Here is a 25,325-nt window from a genome sequence, read left to right on the forward strand (position 1 = left end):
CCAGTGACACGTAATACGCCAGTATAGTTCCGGTTACACGTAATACGCCAGTATAGTGCCACTGACATGTAATACACCAGTATAGTGCCGGTTACACGTAATACGCCAGTATAATGCAAGTTACGCTTAATACGCCGGTATAGTGCCAGTATAGTGCCAGTTACACATAATACGCCAGTATAGTGCCAGTTACACGTAATAGCCAGTAGAGTGCCGCTTACACGTAATACGCCAGTATAGTGGCAGTTACACGTAATACACCAGTATAGTGCCAGTTACACGTAATATGTCAGTATAGTGCCAGTTACACGTAATACGCCAGTATAGTGCCAGTTACATGTAATACGCCAGTATAGTGCCGGTTACAAGTAATACACGAGTATAGTGCCGGGTAACATGTAATACGCCAGAATAGTGCCGGTTACACGTAATACGCCAGTATAGTGCCGGTTACACGTAATACGCCAGTATAGTGCCAGTTACATGTAATACGCAAGTATAATACGCCAGTATAGTGCTGGTTACACGTAATACGCCAGTATAGTGCCGGTTACACGTAATACGCCAGTATAGTGCCAGTTACATGTAATACGCCAGTATAGTGCTGGTTACACGTATAGTGCCGATTACACGTAATACGCCAGTATAGTGCCAGTTACACGTAATACGCCAGTATAGTGCCAGTTACATGTAATACGCCAGTATAGTGCCAGTTACATGTAATACGCCAGTATAGTGCCAGTTACACGTAATATGCCAGTATAGTGCCGGTTACAAGTAATACACGAGTATAGTGCCGGGTTACATGTAATACGCCAGTATAGTGCCGGTTACACGTAATACGCCAGTATAGTGCCGGTTACACGTAATACGCCAGTATAACGCCAGTTACACGTAATACGCCAGTATAGAGCCGGTTGCACGTAATACGGCAGTATAGTGCCAGTTACACGTAATACGCCAGTATAGTGCCAGTTACACGTAATACGTCAGTATAGTGCCAGTTACATGTAATACGCCAGTATAGTGCCGGTTACAAGTAATACACAAGTATAGTGCCGGGTTACATGTAATACGCCAGTATAGTGCCGGTTACACGTAATACGCCAGTATAGTGCCAGTTACACGTAATACGCCAGTATAGTGCCGATTGCACGTAATACGCCAGTATAGTGCCAGTTACACGTAATACGCCAGTATAGTGCCAGTTACACGTAATATGCCAGTATAGTGCCAGTTACACGTAATACGCCAGTATAGTGCCAGTTACATGTAATACGCCAGTATAGTGCCGGTTACAAGTAATACACGAGTATAGGGCCGGGTTACATGTAATACGCCAGTATAGTGCCGGTTACACGTAATACGCCAGTATAGTGCCAGTGACACGTAATACACCAGTATAGTGCCGGTTACACGTAATCCGCCAGTATAGTGCCAGTGACATGTAATACGCCAGTATAGTGCAAGTTACACATAATATGCCAGTATAGTGCCAGTATAGTGCCAGTTACACGTAATACGCCAGTATAGTGCCAGTTACACGTAATACGCCAGTATAGTACCGGTTACACGTAATACGCCAGTATAGTGCCAGTTACACGTAATACGCCAGTATAGTGCCGGTTGCACGTAATGCGCCAGTAAAGTGCCAGTTACACGTAATACGCCAGTATAGTGCCAGTTACACGTAATATGCCAGTATAGTGCTAGTTACACGTAATATGCCGGTATAGTGCTAGTTACACGTAATATGACAGTATAGTGCCGGTTACACGTAATACGCCAGCATAGTGCCAGTGACACGTAATACGCCAGTATAGTTCCGGTTACACGTAATACGCCAGTATAGTGCCAGTGACATGTAATACACCAGTATAGTGCCGTTTACACGTAATACGCCAGTATAGTGCAAGTTACACTTAATACGCCAGTATAGTGCCAGTATAGTGACAGTTACACATAATACGCCAGTATAGTGCCAGTTACACGTAATTCGCCAGTATAGTGCCGCTTACACGTAATACGCCAGTATAGTGCAAGTTACACTTAATACGCCAGTATAGTGCCAGTATAGTGACAATTACACATAATACGCCAGTATAGTGCCAGTTACACGTAATTCGCCAGTATAGTGCTGGTTACACGTAATATGCCAGTATAGTGCCAGTTACACGTAATGCGCCAGTATAGTGCCGGTTACACATAATACGCCAGTATAGTGCCAGTTACACGTAATACGCCAGTATAGTGCCAGTTACACGTAATACGCCAGTATAGTGCCAGTTACACGTAATACGCCAGTATAGTGCCAGTTACACGTAATACGCCAGTATAGTGCCAGTTACACGTAATATGCCAGTATCGTGCTAGTTACACGTAATACGCCAGTATAGTGCCAGTTACATGTAATACGCCAGTATTGTGACAGTTACATGTAATACGCCAATATTGTGACAGTTACACGTAATATTCCAGTATAGTGCCGGTTACAAGTAATACACGAGTATAGTGCCGGGTTACATGTAATACGCCAGAATAGTGTCGGTTACACCTAATACGCCAGTATAGTGCCGGTTACACGTAATACGCCAGTTTAGTGCCAGTTACACGTAATACGCCAGTATAGTGCCGGTTGCACGTAATACTCCAGTATAGTGCCAGTTACATGTAATACGCCAGTATAGTGCCAGTTACACGTAATACGCCAGTATAGTGCCAGTTGCACGTAATACGCCAGTATAGTGCCAGTTACACGGAATATGCCAGTATAGTGTCGGTTACACGGAATACGCCAGTATAGTGCCAGTTACACGTAATACGCCAGTATAGTGCCAGTATAGTGCCAGTTACACATAAAATGCCAGTATAGTGCCAGTAACATGTAAAATGCCAAAATAGTGCCAGTATAGTGTCAGTTACACGTATTGCGCCAGTATAGTGCCATTACACAGATGTGGGGGTGACCTGCCCCCCTGCCCACACTACTTGTAGTCACTCTTCCTTCAGCCCCTCTCACCTGGGTCCTGTGCAGCTAGAGCCGCTGGCAGGAGAGTGCAGCAAGGCGCCGGAGCTTCTGCCTGAGAGACGGCAGAGGAGGAGAGCGCCGGCCACCGCACGATTCACTTATACTGTAGCTCTGAGATTCCCTCTGCCGCCAGGTTAGTTCCTGCGCACTGCGGAACTTGTCTCTGCCCCCTCCCCGGTGCTAGCAGCTGCGGGATAATGGGGCAAATCAATGGGTGGGCACTGGCGGCTGCTGTCAGGCTCCCAACTCCAGCAGGCGAGGAGCCAGGGGAAATGAAGAGAGGAGAGCTCTGAGTCCCTTGTCCTGCTGCATGTGGGTGTTTGGACCAGCGGATCCAGCACTGGATCCACTGTCCAGTCACATGTGCCTCGCTGGCAGGGGCATGCCTTGTTGTGGGCTGAAAGCCTGTCCCTGCCAGCGAGGCACTTGTAGAAGTGCCGCTTTCCCCTCTGTTTTTAATGGCCTTTTACAGCCCAGTGCTTGGCCTTGCCCCCAGCTTTATTCCTGTTCCAGTTTTCTACGGGAGGCACTGCTATCGGTGCCTCCCAAATTAATTAACTAATTAAAATGATTAGAATAATATAAAGAAGATACTTATGACACAAAATATGTCATAAGAGTCTTTGTATTATTATTTGGAATGAGCACACTGAGGTAAGACTCCTACATTTTGTTTAATATGGCAGTCCATAATGGAGAGAATTCTCTGGGGTGCGGGGCTCCCTGTGCCTGCCGTGGCTGGGTGTTCCTGGGGCATCGCAATTTAACACTATTTCATCACTGCATGGCACTTATAGTTTGTTTTATATATATGTAACACCTTCACATAATTTTCTTTTACTCCTCACATTATTCACACATGCAGCAACAGCTGCTCCTACCTCTTTAACCCTATATTTTTATCACTCCTGCGATGCCCTGGGGTTGTCTGGCTGGGTGGCTCTGGGGTGTCCTGCCCCCCGAATCTGAACCCTTATAGTTAGTGTTAGGGACTTACCCAATGAGAGGCTACCTTGATGCGGTGGGTAAGCTCATAGCCCTGGCCAGGAATATGCTAAGTGCCTCTGGTTACTACAGGTTGAGCTAGTGTGAGATAGTGCACCTGCTACCTTTTCCCTCTGTACATATTATTTTAATCATTAAGAACAGGGGAGTCACTGCCTCCCCTGACTGCACGTCCCTGCCCCACGTTCATTGCATTCGTTTCTGTACACCGCTTACAAAGAGGGATTCTTACACCACCCACAAATTCCTGGTTGTGAAGGGGATCCATTCGGATCCCTCCGCCACTGCCCGACTCCTTCTGCTGGAGGGTCCATACACGAGCAATAGGTGAGACTCAGCAGTGCTGAGTTTCAAAGGGGCAGATGTATTAACCTGGAGAAGGCATAAGGAAGTGATAAACCAGTGATATGTGCAAGATGATAAACGCATCAGCCAATCACATCCTAACTGTTAATTTACATATTGAAGCTGATAGGCTGGTGTCTTTATCACTTTGCACATATCACTGGTTTATCACTTCCTTATGCCTTCTCCAGGTTAATACATCTGCCCCATAGTTACTAAAGTACCAATGAAAAGATTTGCAGGGTGAGCTGATTTTTGGATCAGCTGTCTCTGCACTGGAGCAATGATGAATAGTACAGCAAACCCCCGCAAATAGCAAAAATTCATTATAATAAGCAAAATGAAGAGACCACAATATCATTAGATAAGCCCCCCCCCCCCCCCCCCCCATCAAGTTATAACAGTCAAGTATAATTATAAATGTTATTTTGATATGTTTTGTAAAACTTTGCAATTAAAAAATAAAAATCTAAAGTAAAAAATAATTTTTAATATCCTCACTCCACAAACTAGCAGTAGTCAGCAAAGATCCCATAAAGTTGTGTAGAATTCACACCAGCCAGTACTGTAACTACTGGTTTTCATCCCGTTAACAGCACTCCGATGGAAAAGTGAAACAGCATTATGGAAGTTTTATTGCTGGACTGTGTCTACACAACAACTGTATTAGAAAGTAACAACACAACACATTTTGGGTTTGAATTCACCTGTGTTATCAGCAGCGTCACACTGGGGTATGAAGGATCCACCAAGGTAATGCAGTGGTAGTTGTAGGGGCCCATGCAGTGCTGGATTAAACCCTGTGGTGGCTCCTAGGCAATCGAAAGCTTGTGGCCCGCCTCGCAAATTATCTCCTAGTACGTTTTTAATTTTACCAACCAACAGCCTACGATCTGGAAACTTTAATGTGAATCTGATGTCTATGGATTATGTACTTTAAATTGTTAATGAGTATATTACATTAATACAGGATTTTCTCTATAGAGTCTTTAATGCAAACTTTTCATTTCTTTGAATTGATTTATTTTTTCTACCTTTTGGAAACAATTTAAGAAAGCGTGATTGTAATTTTCTTTCAAGATCAAATCAATATTATTTTGTTCCATTGTCGCGGGGCCCTAAAAGGCCGGGTCCTACTCTACCTATTGGTAATCCAGAACTAGGCCCATGCTTAGCGGCCTAGTTAACCATTACAGAGTGCATGGTCTGGTTCCCTTGATAAATATTTTTAGTAAATACTGTTAGTGCATGCATGATAATTTACCAGATTCATAACAGCAATGCACTGCAGAAAATACACCATAGACCTATGCAGTATAATGTAAGATGTAAATGATGTATAACTCAAGTGCACAGTCTGGAACCTGATCCCTTTGAGGAGGGGGTGGACCCCCCTGGCAGTAGGGTCCAGCGGGGGTTTCCCGGTACCTCTTTGGACCAGTCGGACCCTGGGGTTCAGTGTCAAGGGAAGTAGAGAGTTGGGGCACTGGTAATAATGACTTCTTTAAAAAAGTAGCAGCACTGGCAGCAGGTCCTTATAATTTGCTAGTTGGAAGTATGGATATCAACAGGTTAAAATTAAAAAGTAATCATGGTTAGTAAAGTAACAGGAAATCAAGTGACACTTATTTCGGCTAGCTTACCAGTCAAACCATACAGTGTGTGCCTTGTAAAACGGTCATCAGGTACTCCAGGGCCACCAAGTATTACACACAGCAATGTTGTACACATAGGGGCTGATGCAAAGTTGAACATAGATACACTTGGTTGTGCAGTGTAGCGTGGGTATTTTAGTTGCTATGGTCAACTTATCCACTTGTCCACTAGTCTTACGTTTGATAAATTTTCCCTGTTGTCATATTCTGGCTATTATTGAAGCAACAGAGTTTCTAAACAATGTAAAGGTCACTTTTGGAATATGCAGTTTAATTGGTGTCATGTACAATGCGTTGGGTATGCTTTACCGGCGGTTAGTATACTGACACCAGGATCCCGACTGCCAAAATGCCGGCAGAGGGCGAGCACAACAAAGCCATTAAACTGTCTGAGTCAAACTCACTGATTCATTTAACAGTCCAATATCTTGTGTGGGATATAAAATAGAGAAGTGCGCTGACCCCTCGTTTTTTGGTTTTAGTTCTAATTCATCAATGGGTTTTGGCAACACCATCCTGAAGTGTTTTGTTTCAGATTCGAATTTCGGTTCTGTTTAAAATCGATTAAAAAAAAAAACCCTGAAATTTGATTTTAATTCCAAATTCTGAACCGTGGTGAAGATTCACACCAGGGGTGGGATGTAATGCCGCCCAAGTATGGCGGCAGTGCATGATGCTGGCCGAACTCTAACTTTTTTAAAGGGGCAATCACTTACTAGGCATGGTTTTGTTTTGTAAGTGCATCCCGCACGGCCATTGAACTCGGGCGGTATTGACGGATCGGATCTCCTCTGGAGACCCGGATCAGGTTTAAGTTCAGTTCAGATCCACAAGATTTGTGTGGATTCAGATTACTGGAGTACCGAGACACGCATCTCTAATATAAAGGAATGTCCATGTTATATCAAAGAGGCATTTTTCAATGTATCATGAAATCAAAATGGATTTATGGGTTTATTTACTAAGCCTTGGATAGAGATAAAGTGAATGGAGATAAAGTACCAGCCAATCAGCTCCTAACTGTCATTTTTTAAACCCAGCCTATGACCGATTAGAAATTATTAATGGGATTAATAATTTATCATTCACCGGGGTAATTTGGGACATTTTTCAGTGTTTAAACATCTTCTTTGTGGCTTTTGCTGCATTCTCTGGGTCATTGACAATGCTACCCAAGTTCAAGGTCTGCATACTGAAATAGACTTTTTTTTCCCATGGTTTGTCTTTATAGTGCACCTCTACTATGTCCTCTGTTTTGACACAGTTCCCAGTCCCTGGACAAAGAAACCTAGCATAGTTCCCAAACTTAAATTCCAAAAGGTAAGAACATGTATCTTTCTGTCATAAATGCTCAGTTTTGGAAGTATGCTAGTTGTATATTTTTCCCTCATATTTGTATGACAGACTTGACATTGCTCAAAAAGATATTATAAGTCTTCAAAATTATAATTTTTTTCATTCTCATCACTGGTGCTTTTAAATAACATTTTCTCAGCTATGCTTTGACTGTTCATGGATCTTCATGATGAAGCTCTTCTACACCACTTTGAGAACTCTTACATACAGAAGTAGTTATTCTAAATCAAATAAAAAAGCTTTAATTGCCAATTACCATCAATTACTTAATTATGTAACCTTTGAAAAAAAACCTGAAAAAAAAAACGACTGCACCAAAGAATATTTCTGTGTATGGCAAAAAAGTGTGAATACTTGTGTAATCAATTATGCCCATATGAAATTAAGAAAAAAGTTTAAGTTTTTATTTTTCTACATTACAAAATATTTTGTGTTCATTACTGGTGGTAATTGCTGAAGAAATTAATTCTAATTCCATGATATAAGAAAACAAAATACTTTTTATAGCCACTGTAAATCATGCGATCCAAATACAGTTTGAGGAAATTTATTACAATATTTTATGTCCCCAAATAATGATATAGTAAAAGTAAAACATGTACGCTCCTCATGCATTCCAAGAATCATAAGACTACAAGTAAATTACAGTAAACTGCAATTAGGAGTCCAGAGATTAGTCTCATGTCTCTCAAAATTGTTCATAGCCAGAATCACACCGTGCGTATGCTCCTTTAGGCTGCAATGGGTAAGACTGTTCTATGTTTGCGATTTAAAGTGATTTTGAAAATGACAACTAAACTGTTAATTAGGATTGTATCAAATGAATATGTTAGGATTCCAAACCTGAAGCCAAACTCTATTTTGCACATTCAAATTAAACAAGGACATTTATGAAAAGTTATGGCTTGTGTCTAGGGTACTGTACTCACAGTAAATTATTTAGATTCCTCTAAATCCAAATATTGGGGGGGGGGGGGACGACGACATAGTTTTTGCCTGAATTCTGAACCAAATTTAGATTTTCTGCATCCATGCAGCACTTTCAGTACAATTATATGTTCTCAGTTCAGTCCATTAACATTTTTACTATCTGTAACAGGGTCGTAGCCAGAACTTTGTGGGCCCCATCGCTATATTTTGAAGGGGCCTTTGTCCCAATGCTTCTAGAGAGACACCTCTCCATGGCAGTCGCTATATGTATGCCCCATAATAGTGCCCTGGTTCATTTTCTGAACCATAGTAGTGCCTTAGTTAATGTTGTGCCCCATAGTACTGCCCTAGTTTTTTTTATAAACCATAGTATTGCTCTAGTTCACATTATTTCATACAGTGTACACAGTTCATATTATACCACACTGCCGTAGCTTTATATTGTGCCACATTACAGTGCCCCAGTTCATATTATGGAACATTATAATTCCCTCATTGTATACCACATTACAACGAGCAGATCCAGGGCATAACTAAATAAATTGTAGGCTCCAAGGCAAAAGTTTGTAAGGGCCCCTATGTACCACCCAATGGTATATAAATGTCCCCGATGCAGTAATGTTAATATACCATGTATTTGTCCTACATTGTCTTGTACTGTAAGTCATCATTTTCTAGTTTTGCTCATTTGTTTATGTACTTTTTTAGGCGCAGTGGAACCCTTATGGCACTATATAAATAAATAATAATAATAATCATAATAATAATACAGTAATAATAATAGCACAGGTAACTTTGACAGGGACGGTGGGCCCCTCTCAGCTCTGGGCCCCATAGCAGCTTCCCTCCCTGCTGCACCAATGGTAGCTATGCCTTTCATCTGTAAAAATAATACCCCTTTCACATCGCAAAAATAACTCGGTATCGACCCGGTGTATTGCCGGGTCGACACGAGTCGGGGCTTATTCCCGGGTCGCCTGATCCGGTAATTCAACACGGGAATAAAGAAGGTTTATTCCCGGGTTAAATACTGGGTCAGGTACAGTGTGAACAGGTTGACGAATGGATGCGACCCGGGACCCGTTCACTGCATAGGGAGAGGTGACACGGAGATGATATCCCAGCGCAGCCTCCGCACCCGCTCACGATGCCTTGCTCTGTCCCCGCCCCCTGATGGCAACCCGATCTGGCATATTGCCAGGTCGCATTGACTGTGTGAAGGGTCCAATGCTGTGTCGCACTCGGGAAGGACCCGTTTCCAATTCCCCGGTGCAACCCGGCACTGCGGTGTGAAATCGGTATTACAGAGGGCTGAAGTAAGCTTGAAGAACTCCAAGGCTGTACAGTAGTGTAGTAAATGACATATTGATATTTGTGATTTCTATTTTGTTAAACAAAATTAATCCAATAAAGAAGTGAGAGCAGTTGTTAAAGAAGAGTGTTCACTTCCTAGTTAAATGCTCAGATAAATAGTGTGAAGTGCTAAGACAATAACTATTGCAGTAATTCCCAAACACAGCCCTCAAGGCACTCCAACGGTCCTGGTTTTAAGGATATCTATGGCTGAGCACAGATGTTTAAATCAAAATGACTGAGACACTAATTAAGTCACATGTGCTCAATCATGGATATCCTTAAAACCTGGACCATTAGCATGCCTTGAGGACCAAGTTTAGGAACCAGTGAACTAGTGGATAACATACAGCTTGATAAAAAATCAGTACATTTAATAAACTTTCATCAAATATCGCACAATAAAATTGCATAGATTAAAAAAAAATTATGAACCTTATAGTGAGAATGAGTCTAATTCAGACCTGATCGTAGCAGCAAATTTGTTAGCAGTTGGGCAAAACCATGCTGCACTGCAGGGGGGCAGATATAACATGTGCAAAGAGAGTTAGAGTTGGGTGGGGTGTGTTCAAACTGAAATCTAATTTGCAGAGTAAAAATAAAGCAGCCAGTATTTACCCTGCACAGAAACAATATATCCCACCCAAATCTAACTCTCTCTGCACATGTTATATCTGCCCCCCACCCCTGCAGGGCACGTGGTTTTGCGCATCTGCTAACAAATGTGCTGCCACAATCTACTTTGAATTTCCGCCAATGAGTCAATTGCTGATGGTATAAAATGTGCATTTATTAGGACAACTAGCAGGGTCCAAACACGGAAAACAAATGAAGGAGAGAACACTGGTAATGAGAGTCTCTTTATGTTACTGGACTATATAGAATAGGTTTATTAAACAACATTGGGGGTAATTCCAAGTTGATCGCAGCAGGATTTTTTTTTAGCAGTTGGGCAAAACCATGTGCACTGCAGGGGAGGCAGATATAACATGTGCAGATAGAGTTAGATTTGGGTGGGTTATTTTATTTCTGTGCAGGTTAAATACTGGCTGCTTTATTTTTACACTGCAAATTAGATTGCAGATTGAACACACCACACCCAAATATAACTCTCTCTGCACATGTTATATCAGCCTCCCCTGCAGTGCACATGGTTTTGCCCAACTGCTAAAAAAAAATCCTGCTGCGATCAACTTGGAATTACCCCCATTAGGTATGGTCAGGTGAGAAGTTGTCTCAGCTGAATGAGGAGATGGATCTGTATAGTCTATTTAGCAGGAAAACCCTTTATCTAGTTTCATTGACAGTAACTTCTCGCTGATAGGAATACAAACCTGCAGCAAGCTGGTCCAGAAATAAGGATGTTAGGTAGTTCAACAATTAGTAGGTAAGTGCTTGATGCATTTCACTGTAGTAGGTGCACACAGCTTTCTGCCAAAAATTGTGTCTTTATTTATATAGAGATCATTATGGTTATTAATTATACATCTTGACTGGAGCTGTAATCAGCCACTAGGATGTTTATTAGGGATGTAGTCATGTGACTGGCGGTCCACTCGTATAGCTGTTTTTCAACATTTTTTTAAATAAAATGTTTAATGCTATAATGATACCTTCTGGCAGTCATCACTACCACAAAAGCATCAATAACCCCAAGGTCTTTTTAGCCATGATCATGGCTGTAATTTCTACATTGGGAAATTTTCAAGCATGTTTCATATTAATGTTATTTACTTTTTCCCTTTTGATTCGTTTGTTTCAGTACATGGACTTTCCCAACCATTGATTTTTTCCCCCCAATAAAAACTGTGAAATCAGGGTGGCAGATATAGCGGTATAAGCAGATGGAGAGTACTATCACTATGTGAGGGTTACATTTGGTGGGTAATTAGGGGATCTAAGGCCCAGTGCAAATATCTATAGACGATTACTTACATCATTTAAATTCTAATAGGTGAGTATATAATGAAACAGAGCACAGGACAGAATATGACATAGCAGTATATAATAGCAATATAGAGGAAGAATAGATGTAATCTCTATTCCATATGTTAGCCTGCACCCCACTACCGAGAGAGCCCCGGCAGCAATCCTAATTATAGCCTGACACCCGTCTTCAGTTTCCTAAGTGGTGTTAGCTACAGTATATTCATAATACTATCGATTTTAGTAAAATGCATGTAAATGATCATGACAATGGAAACCATTGTTTTATAGCTTCCATACCCAATATCATTGTTACTAGTGTGTGCTAGAGCTGTGGCATTATTCTGTTTGGATTACGCTTTTCTAAAACTATAATGTAAACCGTTCTAAACATTCTAACCGAAAGTGTGTACTACAGGTAAAAGCACTGGGGAAGCTTACACTGAGACCCAAATACAACACATCTGAGGCATGTACCTGGCATGAGTAAAACAAAGTTATAATTCCATCTGTTTCAAAATTGAATTTGTTATGAGAAATTGGGTCTTCTTGAGGGCATATAAACTCTTGTATTTGCCTGCTGCTTTCACTGTAATATACTTCCATAGTTTATTCTGAGACAGAGAGGCTACTGACTTATTATGCATATAATAATAACTCCTATGACGGGGATACTCGCAGAGGTCAGGCTGAGGGGTCACAGTGTTTCATTATGCATTGGTCCATTGATTTTCTATGAGTGGCTGGTGGTAGACAGTGCTTAGGGGAATCAGCTGTATGTGAAACACATTGCCAGCTGTAGTCAGAGAAACATCATGGGCTCGTCATCAGACAAACCATCTTTAGCTATGAATATCGTTCACCATGAGATATTTATTCAGTATGTCTTAACCATGGTCTGCTGCTGATATTATTCACATTTATTAATGTGAGGACTCTTCCATCTCACACTTAGTTATAGCTTTTTAATAGAGTTGATCTTCTCAGTAATTTAGACCAAATAATTGCAATTTACTGTATTCAATATTTGAACTGCTTTAACCACTGTCTTGTATGTCACATTATACAGTACTGCAATATGTGAAGTGATAGTAGATCCTGAATTTTATTTCATCTCATGACCCTTGTCCCTCTTTTGCCATTCAAGCTGTTACTGTAGTTGTCTCTTCATCTGTTTTCATACTTTCGCGCCACATTTCTCTCAACCTGTATTCCTTTAGTACTACCGCATTAGATGTATTAACCTGGAGAAGGAATAAGGAAGTGATAAACCAGTGATATGTGCAAGGTGATAAAGGCACCAGCCAATCAGATCCTAACTGTTAATTTACAGATTGGAGCTGATTGGCTGGTGCCTTTATCACCTTGCACATATCACTGGTTTATCACTTCCTTATGCCTTCTCCAGGTTAATACATCTGCCCCTCTGTCTGTATCTCTCGTTCCCCTCTCAATTCGCCTTTTTCCTCCCTTGATTTGTCTCTCTGTCTTGGGGCTATAACAACACAGCAACATGAATGGGATCAATACACTGACGCTGTTAATTTTCCATCAATGCTGGCAGCTCCAGCCTAGCACTTCACATACTGAAAGAGGCACGAGGGGTAGCAAATGGTCAGATAGGAGAGGGACACTTACATCTGAGGAACACTGAGTATTGACGTGTACAGTACGCATAAATGAACCATTCTCCCTACGTGTCAGCAACCACTGCTGGGACATCATAACAGACCTAGAGGTCATAGTCACAGAGAATATAAGCCAATTCCACTATGACTTAGTGGCAAACTTACCAAAGCATCATTTTTACATATATATATATAAATATGCATAAATATGCTGCATGAAAAATTGGAAGGTAAATTTTTAATTTGTTTTTACTGTTTTAGTGTTTCCATAGTAACTTGTTACTATAAAAAGGTTTTCAGAATCTATGTAAACTCATTCACAACAAACTTGCTTGTGCAGCTTAGAACCCCTGTGTATATTTTATAGCTCATTGTTTATATTTTTTTACTTAAAAAAACCTTGTATTAGTTAAGTAAATAAATCTAGCATGCAGCATTATAGAACGTGTAAACCTGCTATAAATCTATAGGCTGCATTTGTATTCACTGAGTACATTCCATGGCTGAGAAAAAGAACCCTAACCCTGAAATCATTTAAAAGTGTAACAGCTCCGGTGTCAATAGGAGTGATTCTATTTCTGTGTGATGGCTGCAATGTGCATTCTGGAGTGGCACAGCGAGACCACTGACATCGCCTTTGGCACCTGTCCTGCACCTCATATAGGTGCAGAGGAAAATCAAAACTATTGCTTCCATAATCTACAGTAATAGAGACCAACCTGGTTTTGTAAATTAATTCTGCCTTTAAAAAAATGGGCTGACTCGCACACAAAATTCTCGCACCCCTAGAACTCGGTAGCTATTACATTTAGCTGCTGGCATCTCGTAGAGTTGACAAAAACCATAAACCTTACCTTTTTGCTAGTATCTTTAATTTTGACAATACATGTGTGGGCATATTTATAGTGTGTTTAGTGGTGTGGTTCCAGAACCAAACACCAGTATTAACATTTTAAGATGGGTTTTTTTAAGACTCTTTTTCTCTTCCCATGCTAGCTTCCCAGTTCACACACCAACTGTTTATCCCTCCCTCCCCCTTACTATGTGAGCTCTTTCCTCTCGTGCTCCTTGAGCCTCCTTCCCATGTCTCCTCCTCTTCAGTGATTCTACCTCTGCTTGCCCATATGTGTGGTACAGGATCAGTCAGTACTGAATCAATTCCCTTGTGCAACTCAACAATGTGTGCTCCTGTTAGCTTCAGTCAGTTGCCCTATCCCATGTCCATTCTGTCTTACCCAGGGGTCTTCTATGATATGGTGCTGTCCCTTTAAATTCCTATCCACTTACTGTTGTTACATCAATCCCTACCTACCCCGAGCTGGCCAGCCCTTCCCCTTTCCTGGCTGTTACGGCTACGTGAGGGAACCTAACTACATGTGTAGAGCTGGACCACTCCTCCACACGGGAATGTACCTGACCTACTGGGGAGTGGGCACCGTATAGCTTACCCACCTCCCCGTACACTTCTTAATTGTGCCTCTTGCCCAGGACGTTCCAGGTCCTCAGTCTACCGCCTGCCTAAATGAGGGGCACTCTAGTGATCTGTGCCTAATGCAAAGAACACCTCTTTAATATAAAGGGGCTCAGGCTTACAGCCCATCTGAGGGGTACTCCGGTGATCTGGGCCTATTATCCAGATCACCTTTTCACTTGTGGGCATGGGCTCTCTCCCCGCCTAACATGGGCGTTGGAGTGACCTGGGCCTAATGCCCAGATCACTCTTACTACACGCAGCTACTGTCTACTTTGGGCACATTGGAGTGACCTGGGCCTAGTGCCCAGTACCACCCTTATTCACTTGGCTTGGGGCACTAAATAAATTGGGCCTAGTGTCCACCTAAAGGTGCACAGGCCAGTGGTCTGAATCATTCTCCACAGGCCTAATGCCCGCCTAATGTGCAACAGACCTTAGCCTGAATGTCCCACAAGCCTAGTGCCCGATCCCTGATAGTCTAGGGAGAGGGGTAGGTGACAGGTGCCCTCGCCGAGGTCCTACCTGTCCACTGGGAGAGGCACCAGAGGGGAGCTCCGTTAGCTCTTTCCCTTTCCACCCCTGGTGGAATCTCCGGTCCTCAGCTTCTGACTTCTGACGCTGGCCCGTTCGGTGCCGCTTCTTCTTTTCATCATCAAGATGCTGGTGCCTATCTTCTTTCTTGCTCCCAGGGTCTTCTGGCCTCTTCCGCAGCTTCTGGAGCTCTTCACGCAGTGTGCATCTTCTTCCAGTGCCATCCGACGACTCTCCACTCCCTGGCGGCGTCTGACATCACACCCTTTTCACACTCAATGTATTAAAGGGCTTTTGGAGCAGTTTTCGTGAAAAGCTGCTCCAAACCCTTTAATTGTCAAATTGTAATTTCTTTAGTAGCCCACAACGCATTTCCCATACTTGTAATGGGAAATGTGATGTGGCCGAATTGACAAAAACATTTTCTTACAAAAAGATGGCAATGTGCCCTGTGATATTAACGCCAGTCAAGGCTGACGTAATCACAGGGCAGCACTGCGATAAACAGCCATTTGCCCAGCTTTCTCTGCCCCCTGGATATAAGAAGGATGGACTGCAGCATATAGCTCCGTTTCTGTTGCAGTTCCTCCATTTTCAACCATAGAAACAGCCACCCCAGGTTTCTAAGGGGGCTGCTAAACTGTCAGGTTTACAAAGCTATAGTTATGTATCGGATTCGAAGACTGTCCTGGAAGTGCCGTAGGTGGTACCACTCCCACAGCTTGCTTAGTCGGTGGCATCCTCTCCTCCTGGGAGTAGAAGTATGGATTTAGGTCATGACATCATGGTCACTTTCCATACTCCTAATATGAAACAACACAGTTTCTCATTGATGTCAGCAAGTGCAGCACACTGTGGAGGCGCCACGGGAGCATTAAAAACACGGGCCAATTTACAGCTACATGCAAGTCAGCCTCAATTGCATGGAGCTATAAGCGGATATTTGCTAGTTTGCAATGTTACACTGTTTATGCAGTCACACTGGCCATTTCCATCTGCTCCGGAAGTAGCCGCAATCAGCCCCATACCTATATAGAAAACAACGGAGAGGAGATTTAGCCAGCGCTCTTCAACGTTAACTGGAGATGATATTTTTCATGATGTGTCTCCGAATCACAGGTGCGTCATAATGTAATAAAAAAATAATAATAATTTAGTGAAGTACAGTTTTACACCTCAAACACAATAAAACAATATAAGCAATATCTTCAATATATAGGCAATAATCAGAAATAGCAGAGGCCCATGATCAATGATAGCAGCAGATATTTACCGGATTTGAAAGATCTGTGGCCAAACAGTTCTTAAAATGCCTGGTTTTTAAGGGAATCCAGATTGGTGAAGGGTGGAAGTTATCTTCAAGGAGAGGGTGTATGTGTGGCGAATCTGTTGCGCACTAAGTGATTTTTACTTTGTTAAAACTATAGCCCCATACCTATAGCCCACAATTCTGACTACATGCTCAGAACACGCCATCAGTCAGCTGAGCCTTTGTGTGATTACCCAGATGACACCCAGTTACCCCCTTGCAGGTAGAAATGCTACTGAGTCACAGAATCCCACAGTTTCTTATAATTATAGGGTGCTACAAAATCACAAGATCCAACAAAACAGACTATTTACAACTCTGCATAAGCCCCTGGATGGGTGACATTATATAACTAATTTAGTGTTTTCTGTGCCCCGAACCATTGGCGCCCTAGGAAACCCCCTTGGTTCACCTAATGATAGACTCGGTCTAATTCAGTGTTTTCCAAAGCATTTAGCAGAAACTCCACCTTTGCAAATCATTTCAGGAAAAGACATTGAGGCTTCTGCACTGACAACAGTACAGCCACCAATACAAATGTCAGTTACTTTCTCAATATATTTGTATGTAACTGTATTGTAAAACCTGTAGAAGATAATGTGGAAAAGGTGGTTATATGAGCTAGGTTGAAAAAACCCAACAACAACAGCAGCTCATGTTCAGACTATTTATAGACTGTAGGATGAAGTTCAATTATTCTCGCACATGTGGGAGAAGGAGACCAGTTTCTTCAACAGATGCTCAGTGGCGTCATAATCCTCTTAAAATCAGATGTTGATAGACTTATTTTATATCCTCTTTAGTGCCAGAGGTGCATGCAGTGTATTATGGAGCAATATGTTGTAGGAAACAAGACATTGATTAATTACTTATTAAGGTTATTTTGAATGTTTCATTACTTACAAAGTAACAATTTGATGTTCCTTTCACCTCTAGAAGTTAGAATGTAACCTCATGTGGCGCATGATACCACCTTGTTACCCACTGTAAAATCTTCCATAAAAAATGGTCTATAAAAATAAATCATACTTGCCTACTTTTGGAAAAGCATTTCAGGGAGATTGTGAAATCTCCTATCAGCGCGGATGTGTACTGCTACATCTGAAAGGCGTGTCATAAAAATGACTTACATCCAAATGTAAATGAGCCCCAAAGTTTGTATGATCTACTTGTTGAAGAAAAGACACTCATATTTTTCAGGAACTGTTTATGTATTGTGTTTTAGAAGAGCATGTAGCCATCGTGATCATTGTGCCTTATAACATTGCAGGGAAATGGCACTGATGAACTCATTTGAATGTATGTATCTCTGATTTATTTTTTTACCCCAAGAATGTAAAGTAAAATCAGGGAGATTGCTGGTCTATTCAGGTAGTGAGGGAGATTGCTACTATTTCAGGGAGTCTCCTGCAGAACGAGGGAGGGTAGGCAACTCTGAAATAAACTTGCAATGACCCATCTTAAATAGAACTCCCATCTTAGTAAATTTACCCCAGTGTCCCTTATGTAATAGCCTGCGAGTTTCGAGGATTTGCACAATTCCAGCCATTTAGCCTTAGATTTATAACAGCAATAATTTAAAAGTAAAAAATAAGTTATTGCCTTTTAAATTATTGCTACTTTTAATCTAAGAGCTAAATCGCCAGAATGATGTCAGTTCCTGCAACTCGCAGGGTATTAATGAAGATCCAATGCATCTTTCCAACACAATTTCTGGTATTGCAGGAACGTAGACATAGGGCGTTATTCAGGTAGCATCAATTTGCCCTAGAAAGCGCCAATGATCACCCGCAGGTCCCGTTCTGCGAGCCAGGCCAATGCGAATGAATCGCGTTGGCTGAGAACACCTCTGCCTGATTGACAGGCATTCACAGTGCGGCGTGACAGCATTGTTGAGGCGGGTCACTTCAAATGGGGTGGGGCAGCTGCGTGATGTCACAAGCAGCCGCTCTAATGTAAAAAATTGTGGCAGGCCGTCTGCGGCAGGGGGTTGTCCACAGTTGCTACAACTGCAAGTAAATTGCTGGGCGGCACAGTCAGCATGCTGGATGGCCTTGCTCTGCACTGGGCGGCCTCCAGCATGCGAAAGAAAGGATTGCAGATTCTGTTTTTTTAGCAGAATCTGCAATCAAACCTGAATAACCCCCATAGTCTGGGTGAGGCACTGCCTTTTATTAATGTTTCTTTTTTAGGTCTGCAGCTACATAAGGATCATAATCTAGGGGCAAACGCAGGATTTATCCAGGGGGGTTTCCGTGGGTGTGTATGTGTGTGTGTCTCTCTCTCTCTCTCTCTATATATATCTATATATATATCTATATATATATATATATATATATATATATATATGATGCAGTTAAAATGCCGGCTGTCGGGATCCCGCCGTTCAGGAGATCGACGGCGGAATCCTGTCATCCACAGGGTATTCCACTCGGTTGGTGGGTCCAATCCATCAACCGAGTGGGAATATAATATGTGGCGAGCGAAGTGAGCCACCGGGCCCGAGACGTTGCGAGCGCAGCGAGCCCACGAGGGGACTTGCACCTCGCTTTCAACAGACAGGATGTTGTTGTCAGTATACTGACAGACGGCATTCTGTGTACCTGTAAGACATACAGAGATATATATATATATATATATATATATATATATATAGATCACACATACATTACCGTTCAAAAGTTTGGGGACACCCAGACAATTTCTTGTTTTCCATGGAAACTTTTATTTATCAAATGAGTTGAAAATGAATAGAACATATAGTCGAGACATTGCCAAGGTTAGAAATATTGATTTTTATTTGAAATAATACTTTTGTCCTTCAAACTTTGCTTTCGTCAAAGGATGTTCCCTTTGCAGAAATTACAGCATTGCAGACCTTTGGCATTCTAGCTGTTACTTTGTTGAGGTAATCTGAAGAAATTTCATCCCACGCTTCCTGAAGCACCTACCACAAGTTGGATTGGCTTGATGGGCACTTCTTGCGTACCATATGGTCAAGCTGCTCCCACAACAGCTCAATGCTGCCTGCTTCTTCCCTAAATACTTCTTGCATAATTTGGAGGTGTGTCCTGTTGTAGGAGGAAATGGTCTCCAATCAAGCGCTGTCCACAGAGAATGGCATGGCATTGCAAAATAGAGTGATAGCCTTCCTTATTCAAAATCCCTTTTACCTTGTACAAATCTCCCACTTTACCAGCACCAAAGCAGCCCCAGACCATCACATTACCTCCACTATGCTTGACAGATGGCGTCAGGCACTCTTCCAGCATCTTTTCACTTGTTCTGTGTCTCACAAATGTTCTTCTGTGTGATCCAAACACCTCAAACTTCTATTTGTCTGTCCATAATGCTTTTTTCCAATCTTCCTCTGTCCAATGTCTGTGTTCTTTTGCCCATATTAATCTTTTCCTTTTATTGGCCAGTCTCAGATATGGCTTTTTCTTTGCCACTCTGCCTAGAAGGCCAGCATCCCGGAGTCGCCTCTTCACTGTAGACGTTGACACTGGCGTTTTGTGGGTACCATTTAATGAAGCTGTCAGTTGAGGACCTGTTTGTGCTATTCTCTGAAAGGAGCAGTACACACAAGAATAGACTGTCGAGTTTCACATGAAAGTTCTCTTTTTCTTGACATTTTGAGAGTATAATTGAACCCACAAATGTGATGTTCCAGATACTCAACTAGCTCAAAGGAAGTCCAGTTTTATAGCTTCTCTAACAAGCAAACCCATTTTCAGCTGTGCTAACATAATTGTACAAGGGTTTTCAAGGGTTTTCTAATCATCCATTAGTCTTCTTCCGCGCTTAGCAAAGACTGCTTAGATTAGTACACTGGAGTGATGGTTGCTAGAAATGGGCCTCTATACACCTATGTAGATATTCCATTAAAAACCAGATGTTTGCAGCTAGTATAGTCATTTACCACATTAACAATGTATAGAGTGTATTTCTGATTAATTTAATGTTATCTTCTTTGAAAAAAACTGTGCTTTTCTTAAAAAAAAAGAGTGGAAATTTCTAATTGACCCCAAACTTTTGAACGGTAGTATATATATATATATATATATAATACATAGTAGGTCTGGATCTCAATGCTGTCTCCGTCTCAATAATAAAACATTTGGCTCATCGAGGGGGTTTCCAGGTACTCGGAACCCCCCCTGCGTGCGCTACTGTATTCCCGTGCTATTTTGTCATTTTGTTATACTGTATGGTCTTCCCTATTGTCCACCCTTAATGCAGCTAATGTTAAACCCTTATTAACGGTTATCCTAACTGTAGCTAAATAAATAATTCTGAGGAACTGGATATCATCAACCCCTCCAATCCTCCATGAGTTCAAATGCATACATTGAAAAAGAAATTGAAAAATAATTGTACAAATCCCTATATTTCTACTCTTTTCAAACCCACAACCACAATATGAAACAATTTGAATAAACTAATTGGTTCCTTTACGGATAGCTTGGGGTATATTAACTTAGTTTAGAATAGTTATCAATATCTTATTTCCTCACATCACCTTCATAAAACTCAGAATTATGTATCTGATTACTCTGGACCCCCCCCCCCCCCCCCCCCAACACACACATCTCCCTTCATCCCCATCCACACCAGATGAAGTATTTACCTTGTTTATGTTTTGATGTTACAGCCATGGTTCTTCCAAATGATCTATAGGTTTCTTTGCATATTATTTATTGTGTAATGTTTTCATAGTTACATAATTACATAGTTAGGCATTTTGCCTCTTTTCAACCTCACTATCTGGTTCAACCTGTATCCGTATTAAGCAGTGCATATTATAATGCACCAGCCAAAATAATGGTTTCGTACCTATTGATAACTATATCAATTTGAACTCTTTCGATCTCCCCGATATCTTTTTTTATAATATGGTGCCCAAAATTGAACACAATATTCCAGATGCGGATGTACCAATGATTTATACAGAGGCAGGATTACATCCTCTTCCCTTGACTCAATACCCCATTTTATGCACACAAGGACTTTACTTGCCTTCTTTGCTGCATTTTGACATTGTGTACTGTTATTAAGCCTATTATCTATGAGCACCCCCAAATCTTTTTCCACTACTGCTAACCTATATTTTCCCTATTAAAAGTCTAGGATGCAAGTTTGCTTCTAATCCTAAAGTGCATAACTGCATTTTTCAACATGAATCTCATTCCCCATTTAGACGCCCAAGTTTCAAGTTTAAGTAAGTCATTCTGTAGAGACTCCACATCGATTTCTGAATGAATTACCTTACACAGTTTAGTATCATCTGCAAAGATTGACACTGTGCTTCCCAGGCCTATTCCTAGATCATTAATAAATATATTGAACAGTAGCAGGCCAATTACGGACCCTTGTGGTATTCCGCTGACTACTGGTACTCGTTGTACCCTGTTATCCAGACAATTTCCTATCCATGTACAAATAGTATTTCCAAGTCCAAGTTCCCTTAATTTGATGATCAGTCTCCTGTGAGGCATCGTATCGAAGGCTTTTGCAAAATCTAAAAAGACCACATCCACTGCCTGGTTGAGATTATCGCTCACTTCCTCGTAGAAGCTAATTAAGTTAGTTTGACATGATCTGTCCCTCACAAACCCATGCTGACTATTGCTAATAAACTTAGAATTCCACAGATAATCCTCTATGCTATCCCTCAAAATTCCTTCCAATATTTTACCCACTATAGAGGTTATACTAACTGGTTGATAGTTCCCAGGATGATTTTTAGATCCCTTTGTAAATAATGGCACTACCTCAGCTATATATTTGTTATTTTTCTCCTTTTTTCATGACATTCTATGCTGCCCTTACACAAAGTTACTCATAATGTACTTTTTTGTATTTATAACACTTTGTATTCCTCTTTACATGTGCAGTCTGGCATAGCTTATTGTTTTGTCTTGTTTTGTATTGCATTTTCATAAAACATATCTTAAAAACAACAACAAAAAACAAACTTGCAAAATCTTGCATAATGGGAGATAAAAAGGAACTTTATGACCAATTAAATTAATGCACAAAGATAGGTTAATACCTGCATAGAGATATGAGGAGCAAGATGGTACAATAGTTAGCATCTCAGCACTATGGTCATGGAATTAGTTCCATCTGCAGCCTTATCTGTGTGGCGTGTGGATTTTCTCCCCTTGTTTGCATTGGTTTCCTCTGTGAGCTCCAATTTCTTCTCATACCTGAAAGACATAAGACATATTGGTAGGTTATCCCAGTGGTTCCCAAACACAGCCCTCAAGGCACCCTAACAGTCCAGGTTTTAAGGATATTATCCATGCTAGAGGACAGATGGTTAACTCAAATTCATTAGGTACTAATTAAGTCACCTGTGCTCTATAATGGATATCCCTAAATCCTGAACTGTTAGGGTGCCTTGAGGACCAAGTTTGGGAACCTCTGGGTTAACCCCTTCAGGGCAGACAATGAATGGCGCTTGTCTGCCTATACATAAAAAGAAATTCAGATGACAAATCCCATTCGCCATTCACACTGCATAACCACTGCAAAAAAAAGAGATGAGGCTGCAGGTCCCTGGCGTCTGGTGATCGCATGTGATCACCAGACAATTACACAAAATATTACCTTTTCCACATATGGGAGACGTCTAATGCCCAGATCTCCCTCACCTTGTAATACATAAAAACAGGGGTTACAGCGTTTTACAACATCGTAAAATTGCATCGCAACCATTTCACAATCTTGCAGAGCCAGAACAGCTCCTCTGATAACCTGCTGTCCTAGAGAAGAATACAATTGGTGTCTGAAGTCCAGCACATCCAGCCATTGAAATCGTGAAAGACTTCTTTCTTCAATGGTGACGTCTTCTCATGCGCTAGTTACTTTTCGGGAATGTGCAGTACTCGGTCTCATTCATTCATAGTGGAGGAGAGAGATAAATAAATTGCATTGGTTAGATACACCCCTTTCTCCCATGAGGAGTAATGATACAGGAATCTCCCCTCCTGAACCAGCCCACTTGTTACTACTGAACTCTCCCAAAATCAGTTCTCTGAATTTTCAGCGTTAGTACATACTGCCCAGGAAGAGCCCAGGTAAAACATCTCTGTCCACCTTTTTATTTCTACTGTTAGACCAGTACACTTTCTGTCCCTCTCTGCAATCTCTTTACTGTCAGAGGAACAATTCAGCATGAATATTAGAGAAGTGTGGCTCCTTCTAAATACGTATTACAAACACAAATCAAATGTAACACCCCTGCACTGTGACTTAGCGGTATATTTAAAGAATATTGGGGTTATAGTCTTAAATCTTAACACAAGTCTTGCTTGTCTGGATAATGTTCAGGACCACTATCAACAATAGAGGGAGGATTGGAGAGCACACTCCCCACTGGATCCTGGCTGTCACAATACTGCCATCGAGATCCCGACGGGGGCACCATACTGCTGCCGGTATACCCCCGCCAGCATTCTACCGCTCGGGATGCCGATGTCGGTAGACTGACATACGTCATCCCGTGCGGCGGTAACTCATACCGAACCCTCCCCGTCATGTACTTTAACATCTAACATTTATACTATCCATACATCTACGGGACAATTCTCAGAGGCCGATCTGATCCACCAGTGACTCAGATGATCGTTGATTTGTCAGGGGATCACAAAATGAATCAGGTTAAAATTCCACGACTCAATGATTCAGATCATTTTTGGGTCTGAACTGGTGAATCAAGGATTTCCAACATGTTAGATTTGGCCAATCCCTGCCTGATGCACTCATCAGAAGAACAGCAAATTGGACAGATACACTTCTGATGTATGGGCCCCTTTAAACAAGGATCTTTACACATATTTGCTGTAGAAGCCACCCTGGAACATTTATTTATAACAGAAGGTGTGACTAATACAGGTTTATAATCAATACAATAAACAACAGATGCTCGTCTTGGTCTTTAAAAGAGCTCTCTTGACATTTACTCCTTTAAGTTTGCACATCACATGGAAATCCAAAAGTAGATGTTGGTAACACTCAAGATCCCAATGTCTATTTGCAGTGGTGTTTCTTAACACTAAATCCCTTTTACAGGACAATACTGAGCACTTTCACTATCCAGCACAAGTTATCTGCAGTTACTATCTGCATTTTAGATGAGCCACAAATGATTTTGTTTCTGTCCGAAGCAGAAATATACACTTTCCTTTTAGTGCACTTTCTTGTCATTTTAATTAAAAAAACAACTTTTTTGGCATTTTGGGTAGATTTTGCCACATGAGTAGGTATAAAGAAAGTCTTCTGGAAAACCCCCCAATGTATGTTTGGGAATGTGACCAGCAGGGCCATAGAGCCAGAGTACAGGGCAGCAGTGTGACCAGCAGGGCCATAGAGACAGGGTACAGGGCAGCAGTGTGACCAGCAGGGCCATAGAGACAGAGTACAGGGCAGCAGTGTGACCAGCAGGGCCATAGAGACAAAGTACAGGGCAGCAGTGTGACCAGCAGGGCCATAGAGACAGAGTACAGGGCAGCAGTGTGATCAGCGTGGCCATAGAGACAGGGTACAGGGCAGCAGTGTGACCAGCAGGGCCATAAGGACAGGGCACGGGGTGGCAGTGTGACCAGCAGGGCCATAGAGACAGAGTACATGGCAGCAGTGTGACCAGCAGGGCCATAGAGACAAAGTACAGGGCAGCAGTGTGACCAGCAGGGCCATAGAGACAGAGTACAGGCCAGCAGTGTGACCAGCAGGGCCATAGAGACAAAGTACAGGGCAGCAGTGTGACCAGCAGGGCCAT

General features: G+C 41.8%; 1 protein-coding gene and 1 long non-coding RNA gene across 4 annotated transcripts in view; one reads left to right on the forward strand and one right to left on the reverse strand.

The window, feature by feature from the left end:
* Nucleotides 1-25,325, forward strand: part of KCNJ4 (potassium inwardly rectifying channel subfamily J member 4) — a 189,760-nt gene that overhangs the window by 29,509 nt on the left and 134,926 nt on the right. The window contains exon 2 of one of the 3 annotated variants that reach the window (XM_063940540.1): nt 7,265-7,353. The exons of 1 other annotated variant lie outside the window; for it this stretch is intronic. The gene's annotated coding sequence lies outside the window, so the exon portion shown is untranslated. Of the gene's footprint in view, nt 1-7,264; nt 7,354-10,890; nt 11,060-25,325 lie in introns of those variants that run through there. One more of the 3 variants, XM_063940542.1, reaches the window with a different exon arrangement.
* LOC134958149 (uncharacterized) overlaps nt 22,574-25,325 on the reverse strand; it is a 35,119-nt gene continuing 32,367 nt past the window's right edge. Inside the window, exon 3 of the long non-coding RNA XR_010186889.1 lies at nt 22,574-22,752. This is a non-coding gene — a long non-coding RNA (uncharacterized LOC134958149). The remainder of the gene's footprint in view (nt 22,753-25,325) is intronic.

Source organism: Pseudophryne corroboree, chromosome 9 (genome assembly GCF_028390025.1).
Source record: "Pseudophryne corroboree isolate aPseCor3 chromosome 9, aPseCor3.hap2, whole genome shotgun sequence".
NCBI lineage: Eukaryota > Metazoa > Chordata > Amphibia > Anura > Myobatrachidae > Pseudophryne > Pseudophryne corroboree.